This window comes from Pseudorca crassidens, chromosome X (genome assembly GCF_039906515.1).
Source record: "Pseudorca crassidens isolate mPseCra1 chromosome X, mPseCra1.hap1, whole genome shotgun sequence".
Classification (NCBI taxonomy): domain Eukaryota; kingdom Metazoa; phylum Chordata; class Mammalia; order Artiodactyla; family Delphinidae; genus Pseudorca; species Pseudorca crassidens.
In genome coordinates, this window is record NC_090317.1 from 58,045,421 (window position 1) to 58,054,248 (window position 8,828).

The following is an 8,828-nucleotide window of genomic DNA, read 5'->3' on the forward strand; positions in this document are numbered from 1 at the left end:
AACAACTGCTAGGAAAACTGGAGAGATGGATGCTGAGAATCACAGCTTACCAGTAGCAGAAGTCTTCCCCTAGAGCCAGTAGAAGTTGGAACATTAAACTCTAACGGATGAATTGCTAGAGGCTCAGGGAGTACAAGCTTCAGATTTAAACACTTGGTGTGACTAGTCTTAGTGCAGCCCCCAAAACTTTGGAAGTTTTATCTCTAGGAGCCCCAACAAGTTCTCAGGGTGAAGGTTGGAGAAAAATCCTCTCATGCTTCTGGCACAGGGAGGAGAAAAATAACCATTTGGAAAAATATCCAGAGCATTCTGTTCTCCTTAACTATGGCCCTTCCTAAAACAAAACAAAACAACAACAAAAACACAAACTAATCATCAGAGACCAATCCACTTATTTTTTTACCAGAGCCTATCAGACCTCAGAGAAGGTAAATACCCAACACCAACCCCCTTAATTTGTCCTGGCTCACCTAATGTGAGAAAATCTAAGAGGCAACTGTGAATGTCACAACCCCTGGACACATGCTCCTATATGACTGAGACCTAATTATAGTAGTATAGCATGCTTCCTCTCACTCACACCTTACCACCATATTGATCTGGATCTTCTATAATAATAGTGGATTACAACTTATACTGCAAGGATAAAACCTTCTTTAAAAGAAGTCTCTAGGGAAACCCAAAGACAACAGAAGAAGCAAAAACAAGGACACTAGAGAAAAATGTAGCCTCTTCCAACTGCAGCTTCAGCAAACAGTAAACACAGACTATCTCCAGCCAGATGAACATAAATCCTTGCATTAAAGTTTATTTACCTCTGTTCCTTTTACCCAATACATTGCAACTGAGTTTTAACAAAAAATTACAAGGCAGGCTAAAAAGCAAAAACACAGTTTGAAAATACAAAACAAGTATCAGGACTGGACTAAGATATGGTAGAGATTTTGGAATTGTCAAGTGGATTTAAAATAATTATAGGGCTTCCCTGGTGGTGCAGTGGTTGAGAGTCTGCCTGCTGATGCAGGGGACACAGGTTCGTGCCCGGGTCCGGGAAGATCCCACATGCTGTGGAGCGGCTGGGCTCGTGAGCCATGGCTGCTGAGCCTACGTGTCTGGAGCCTGTGCTCCACAACGGGAGAGGCCACAACAATGAGAGGCCTGCCTACCACAAAAAATAAAAATAAAAATAAAATAATTATGATAAATATGCTAAGAACTCTAATAGAAAATGGACAATGTGGGAGAGCACATGGGTAATGTAAGAAGACAGATGCAAATAATAAGAAAAAAAATGATATGTTATAAATCAAAAACACTGTAAAAAGAAGTGAAGAATGTTTTCAATGGGCTCATCAGTGGAGTAGACATGGCCAAGGAAAGAATCAGTGAGCTTGAAGATGTGCCCATAGAAACTTCCAAAACTGAAATGAAAAGAAATGATCTAACAGATATAAAATAGCCATTTATTTCAAAATAATAATAGCAACCATGTATTTGGTGATTATAATTTATGGATAAAAAAATGAATAACAAAAATATTATAATAGATGGGAGGGAGGAATTGGGAATAATCTGTTACAAGGTACTTACACTACCTATGAAGAGGTATAGTGTTATTTGAAAGTTGACCTAGATTAGTTGTAAGTGTATAAAGCAAACTCTAGGGCATCCACTTAGAAGTTATTAAAATAAGCTTATTTGAAGTGCTAAGTAAGAAGATAAAAATGAAATCATCGAAAATGCTCAATTAGGGCTTACCTGGTAGCGCAGTTGTTGAGAGTCCGCCTGCCGATGCAGGGGACACGGGTTTGTGCCCCGGTCTGGGAAGATCCCACATGCCGTGGAGTGGCTAGGCCAGTGGGCCATGGCTGCTGAGCCTGTGCATCCGGATCCTGTGCTCCACAACGGGAGAGGCCACAACAGTGAGAGGCCCGCGTACCGCAAAAAAAAAAAAGTTCAATTAAAGCAAAAGAAACCGGAACACAAAATGAGTGTCAAATAACAAGGGAAATGGATTGAACACATTTAAAAATGTAGTAGATTAAACCAACTATATTAATAATTACTTTAAATGTGAATGGTCTAAATATGCCAATAAAAGACAAATTGTTAAAGTGAATATCATGACACAACTATATTTTGTATTAAAAAGTATGTACAATATGATTCCAATTATTATCATTATTTTTTTGCTGTATGCGGGCCTCTCACTGTTGTGGCCTTTCGTGTTGCAGAGCACAGGCTCCGGATGCGCAGGCTCAGTGGCCATGGCTCACGGGCCCAGCCGCTCCGTGGCATGTGGGATCCTCCTGGACCGGGGCACGAACCTGTGTCCCCTGCATCGGCAGATGGACTCTCAACCACTGCGCCACCAGGGAAGCCCTGATTCCAATTTTTTAAAAGCTTTACATACCTTTCCCTACTTTATCTTGATAATAAATAGAAGCAAGATGAAAAGATCAAAAGTTATTGGTGATTGTATATCAGTGGTAAAATTCTAGGCTAAAATTTTTAATTTTCCTTTTACATGTTTTGGAAATTACTTATAATGAGATATTATTTCCCTAATGAGAAAAAATAAATTTTATGAAAGTAACAATGCAATTGGGAATGTTTGTGCATTTTATAAATTTGTGTCTAACTTTTATGGACAAAGTTACCTATGAATGTCAGGACTCAAGTCGAATAATAAAACATGGCTGGCCCTAGTTCTAGATTTTCTTAGCAGAAAGCTTATTAATACCTAGTTTAAGTTTTAAAAATAAACATGTAGCTTTGTGTCCACCTAGAGAGGTGGGATAGGGAAGGTGGTAGGAAGATGCAAGAGGGAGGAGATATGGGGATGTATGTATATGTATAGCTGATTCACTTCGTTTTACAGCAGAAACTAACACACCATTGTAAAGCAATTATACTCCAATAAAGATGTTTAAATAAATAAATACCTATAATAACATTCCATAATCATTGTAGCACCGTTAGGAAATGAGAAAAAGAAAAAATTATATATAATACCCTTTCCAACCTTAGAGTGTAGCACTTACAGATTTACAGATGTCTGTCTGTGTGTATGTGCATGTGTGTGTGTTTCTGTGTGACTATGACACCCATAGATTCTATTTTCTCTTGATACAAAAAATCTACTGTGAGCAATATTGCATATTTATTTTCATATAGTTATGGCAAGGATTTAATAGAAAAATTATGAAAGAGAATTACTAAGTCAGAGTGTATGCACATTTATAAAGCTTTAAAAACATATTGATAAATTATCCTCCAAAATGTTAACAATAAACATGATCTACTGCAATGTTTGAATGATTTTTTTCACACATCTTCATTAACCCTAGAGATAATTATTATTTCATTTTGTTAATATTATATGTAAAAGAGGATTTCTCATTTCAATTTGCATTTTATTATAAGTGATGTTGGGCATGTTTCACATTTGAATATTCTAATAATTTGATGAATCTGTCTATTTTTTATTTAACTTTTCTTATTTATCATCAATAACTTTATATATTAAAGTTATAAACCCCTTCTCAGTATGTTTTGCAAATATATTACCTGTTATTTTTCTTTAACTTTTGTTTTATATTATGTTTAATATACAAGTATAGTTTATTGCCAAGAGTCAAATCCATAAGTCTTCTCCTTTATGGTTTCTGCCTCAGGAGTTATGCTTAGAGAGCCCTGCTTCACAACACAATATAGATATTAATCTGTATTAGTTTAATTACTTTTATGGTTTCTTTAAAAAATGAGACTTTTAAAGTTAGCAGTGATTACACTTGCAAATTTTATGTAGGCACATTTAAATACATCTCATAATGAAGCAAATGACTATGATTCTTAAAGAGAATGTTGACTAGTATAAAAATATTCTACAACTACAAGCATAATATTCTGCATAGATACAGATATACATGTATATCTGTATATATGTAGGCAAATCAACTTTTTTTTTCCTCTCCTTTATAAGCATCTATATTGTCAGTATAAGGATATGTGCACATACATGTTAATGACATGTTGATGCTTTAGCTGTAATTTTTCACTTGTCATCATGGTTATATCCTAAAACATTCTACCGTGACTGTTTTTCAAAACATTGCTGGATTTACACATTCGGCATGGCATCAATCCACTTACATACATTTGAGGACTGTTAATTTAAAATCATAGTAACACTTTTATATGTATTGTTATATTCCATACAGTCAAAATAGACCATGTAATTGGAAAGTGTACTCTTGTTAGCTGCCGTACATCTTCTATACCAATTATCAACTAAAATTTCCTGTAGTAACTATTTTAGATAAATTGTAGATCCAATAAGCCTGTCCTGATGCTGCTGCTGCTGATGACTTTTAGCAATTTAGTTAGAGAAAACTAATATTAAATAGATGCTTGTGGCTTTTAATCTGTACATAACTGGAGCATTTTAATTTTCAAACTGGAATCACTTAGTACTGGATAAAAGTAATATGCTTTGTCTTCAGCTTTTCACTGGAGATTGTTATCCTGCAAAGAAACTGCTCTTTTTTAGAAAAATAAATCTAAATTCATTCAACAGCAATCCATTGCTGCAACTTGTCATTAGGTATTGTGAGACACGCCATGTTACAAATGAATATTTTAAACATTAAATTGCATAATAAGTAATTCTGTGAAGATGGCTATTGGAGTTATGCTTTTATGGCATGAAAGTTGCTGCAGTGCCTTAGGGTCTCTACAGATGATCTCTCTGGACTACAGTCACAGATATACAGTTTACTCTTTTCTGTATTAGTCCCTGGGGCCTCCCTCAGATATAGGGTACATTCACCATGAAAGAAAATCCCACTGAAAAACAAATACTATTATGGAGCTCTTTGACATCCTTGAAATGGAAATATTATTCATCATGTAGGGATGTTTTCTGGCAGTCTGATTCACATGGGAGTTACACAAAGGTAACATTTGTGTTCTTATTAATTAATTTGAATGTCATATTTAGGAACCAGTGGTTGCTCACTGATAATCCTAATTTGCTCATATTGAATGTGTGAAAAACTCAGCAAAACAAAATATTAGTTACAAACCATTTAATTAGGTAAGGCTGAGAAATTTGTGCTTTATATCCTGGCCTGTCAATCTTTATCAGTAGCAAGCTAATAAGACCTTTATAGACTTCTCCTATAAATCCTAATAATTCTCTAAATGTCATTTGCCAGTAGTTTGATGTTTAAAATTCTTCTTGGAAGGGTAAATTAGAAGTCAATGACATACCACCAAGCTAATATCAGTGTAGTTTAGAGAAATGTAAAGCAAGGTTTGAGGGAAAATACTAAAATTAAAGTTGTGGGAAGTTAAAGAAAATGCAGGCAGTTGGCTCTTGAAGTTCTTTATGAAATGCCTACCATTAAACTTTATTTTTAATCCTTAGGTTATACCAGTGAAAATTCACTGGGAGTTTAGTCATAAGAGAAAACAGTACTTCTCCTTCAATCAGCACTGTGAGAATTGATAAACTTATACCCAGAGGCTTCATGCTAACAGTTCACGGAAGGTTAATGATACAGATGGGCCTGAACTGACATTCTAGGTGTGTTGAAAAGTTTGCTGCACTGTGACAGAATATCAGATGTCATTCCATCAACATTTTCTTTTACTATTTGAGCATAACAGGAACATTGACAACTTGGAATTCAGAAAAGATGGTTTATAATCTCTATTTATTTTACTGTGGAATTCTAAGAGCTAGTCTTAACAAGAAAAGATAAACAAAGCCTTCCATTGGGCATCTTGTGCTATGGTATTAAAAGAAATGTTAAAAATGAAAAAAAAATCTTGGCCTAAGTCAGAAATCTTTTAAAAACTCCAGCATCCCCTAAGACAGGAATGACTGGTAACATTTGATAATCTCCTCTCCTCAATATTTTCCTTTAAATATAACTCCATTTCCTTGGAGTATGAAGGAAAATTTCTTCCTTTCAATCCCTCCACTTACATCCTTTGTTTCTTAATTTTGGCTGCAACTGAGAACTGTGACTTTAGGAGGTAAATGAATAACTATTTTTCTGAGTTCTAGAAAAATCTGTTTTGAGCAGAAGGATCCACAATTGGAGTTTATTGTGGATTTTTAGCACTCAATAACAGCTTCAACTGGAAAGCACATCATGGTGGTTAAAACATTCAATCATGGGCTTCCCTGGTGGAGCAGTGGTTGAGAGTCTGCTTGCTAACTCAGGGGACATGGGTTCGAGCCCTGGTCTGGGAGAATCCCACATGCTGCAGAGCAACTAGGTCTGTGAGCCACAACTACTGAGCCTGCGTGTCTGGAGCCTGTGCTCCGCAACAGGAGAGGCCGCGATAGTGAGAGGCCCATGCACTGTGATGAAGAGTGGCCCCCACTTGCTACAACTGGAGAAAGCCCTCGCACAGAAATGAAGATCCAACGCAGCCCAAAAATAAAATAAATAAATAAAACATTCAATCATTTCTTCACAGGTAATACAACACACATTAAAAGAATGAGTACTGTGTGCCAGGTGCTGTGCTAATTGCTCAATAAAAGCATTATCTCATTCATTCAGCATACTTTTATTGAGTGTTCTGAGAGCTGTTGTAGATATTGGGATAATTATAGAGTACAGATGATCTCTAGTCTAGTGAGGAGATGAATACAATACAAATAATCAGTATACTGTCACCCGCTAGTAACGGCATTAAAAGCTACCATTATGTTAAGTGTTAGGCACTGTTCAAATTATTTAAATAATTTTAAGCCTCATACCAATCCTGTGAAGTGCGTACTGTTACCTACATTTCAGACAAATTAAAACTCAGAATAATTAAATATTTTGTCTAATGTCACAGAGATAGCTTCAGGTCTCAAACTTATTTGTCTGGTTCCAAAGCCTGTGTACATTAACAGGGAAAAGTGTAAAGGGTTATGAAGTCAATAAAAAATGGGTTTTGTGAAGAATTTACAGAGAGGAAAATAATTGTGCTGAGTTTCAAAGGTTGAGGTAGGAGCTCACCAGATGGAGAAGAGATACTGGCAAGGCTAAATTTTGTATTGAAAATTGACAACACACATAATAAAGTTGAATGTAAAAATGCATGCTAATAATTGTATTTTTCATAGAGTGATATTAAATAGCAACTAAAAAACACCATGTCAGGATTAGAGAGAGGCTGTAGTAGAAAGGAAAACCCTTTATATGTACATTTAATGGCACTTCTTCCCTGCTTTTTGAACAAGGTCATACATTTTCATTTTTCATTGGACCTCACAAATTATGTAGCTGGCCTTAGGTGCTAATCATTTTAGGCAGAAAGAACATGAGATACAAGGAAATGGAAGCATTAAATCTTTCATCTTGCTTAGGTTGTGGGTGCATGTTTGGTATGTGAGGGAATGTAGTAGGAATTAGGGTGGAAAAAGTAAGACTGCCTTGTATGTCATCCCCAATTAAGGAGAAGGCATTGAAAGCTTATGACTAATAATAACATGACCCAAATAAAATCCTGGAAAGATCTCTCTAGTAGGTGGGTTTATGATGAAATGAGTGAGAAAGACTAGAATCTGAAAGACCAGATAGGCTCTGAAATTCTCTGGGTAGGAGAAAATAGGGGTTTGAACTAATACAGTGGCAATTTGGAAGAAAATTATTTTGAAAGATATTTCTAAGACAGAACTGACCGGATTTGCTGGTTGATTCAATGTTGGTAATAAAGAAAAGGAAGGATTCAAGAATGTCTCTGAGGTTTCTAACTTGAGAGATGCAGGGATGGTTACGCCTTAACTAAGAAAAGGATTATACCAAAAGGAGCATGTGTGTGTAATGTGCAAATGGAGAAGTACAGCAGACACTTGGAAATATGAGTCCAGAAATGTTTGTGTTCCAGTAAGACTATATGTTGTGACTTCGGCAAAAATTTTGAATTATCTGTCTCTGACTTCTGGCCATTCATCTTCTTCACAAGTAGTTTCTAATTCCAAAATAAGAGAATCAGCCTGAGAAGCTAAAACCATAGCATGTATTCCTTTAGGATATGATCTAAAGTTTTATTCTTACTAACATTAAATCAGCTTGAGTATACATCCCTGAGACCCATGTCATTCATGCCATACTTAGAGAAAAGTTCTGAAAAGCATCAGGGATGTATAATGACGGGATATATGGAAATAAAGGAACTAATATTTCCTTAGAAACATATTGAATAGTTAACATTAAATGAAATGATTTATGAAAAGACAACTTGTCAAATGCCTACACAAATATCTGTTATGGTTTTAGTCATGTAAGATAAAACTTGTCACCCTCACCATTGAGGATAGAGAGTAAAACATATTTTCTCTTCTCACAGTTGCAAATATCATAAGAAATAAGGAAGGGTGATTTAATCTGGGAAGATGTTTGAGCCTTGAAGCACTGGAAGCTTTTAGGAGCTTCAGAAACCCTCAAGCCCTATGGACTATGGAGTGAGTATCTTGTATTTGGGGCTATCTCTAATTTTGGGGAAATAGTGGATCACAGAGAAGGGAAAATCAAGGGATAAATAGAGGTGAGGACACTTTAGGCTTATTTTTTCTTAGCGTATGAAGATACTAAAAAAGGAAGGATTTTAGGGAACAGAGGTAGAGTTTTTCTGGAAATAAATTGTATCTTTTCTCTGATCACCTAGTTAATGGTGCTTGTCCTTCAGGTTGCAAGTCAGATGTCATTTTCTCTGCGAAGTCTTCCTTGACCTCCAGGTCTTAGTTAAATGTTCCCCCTGTGTGCTCCCCCAGAAACATTTATTCCCACCCAATATCACACAAAACAGTTCAATTA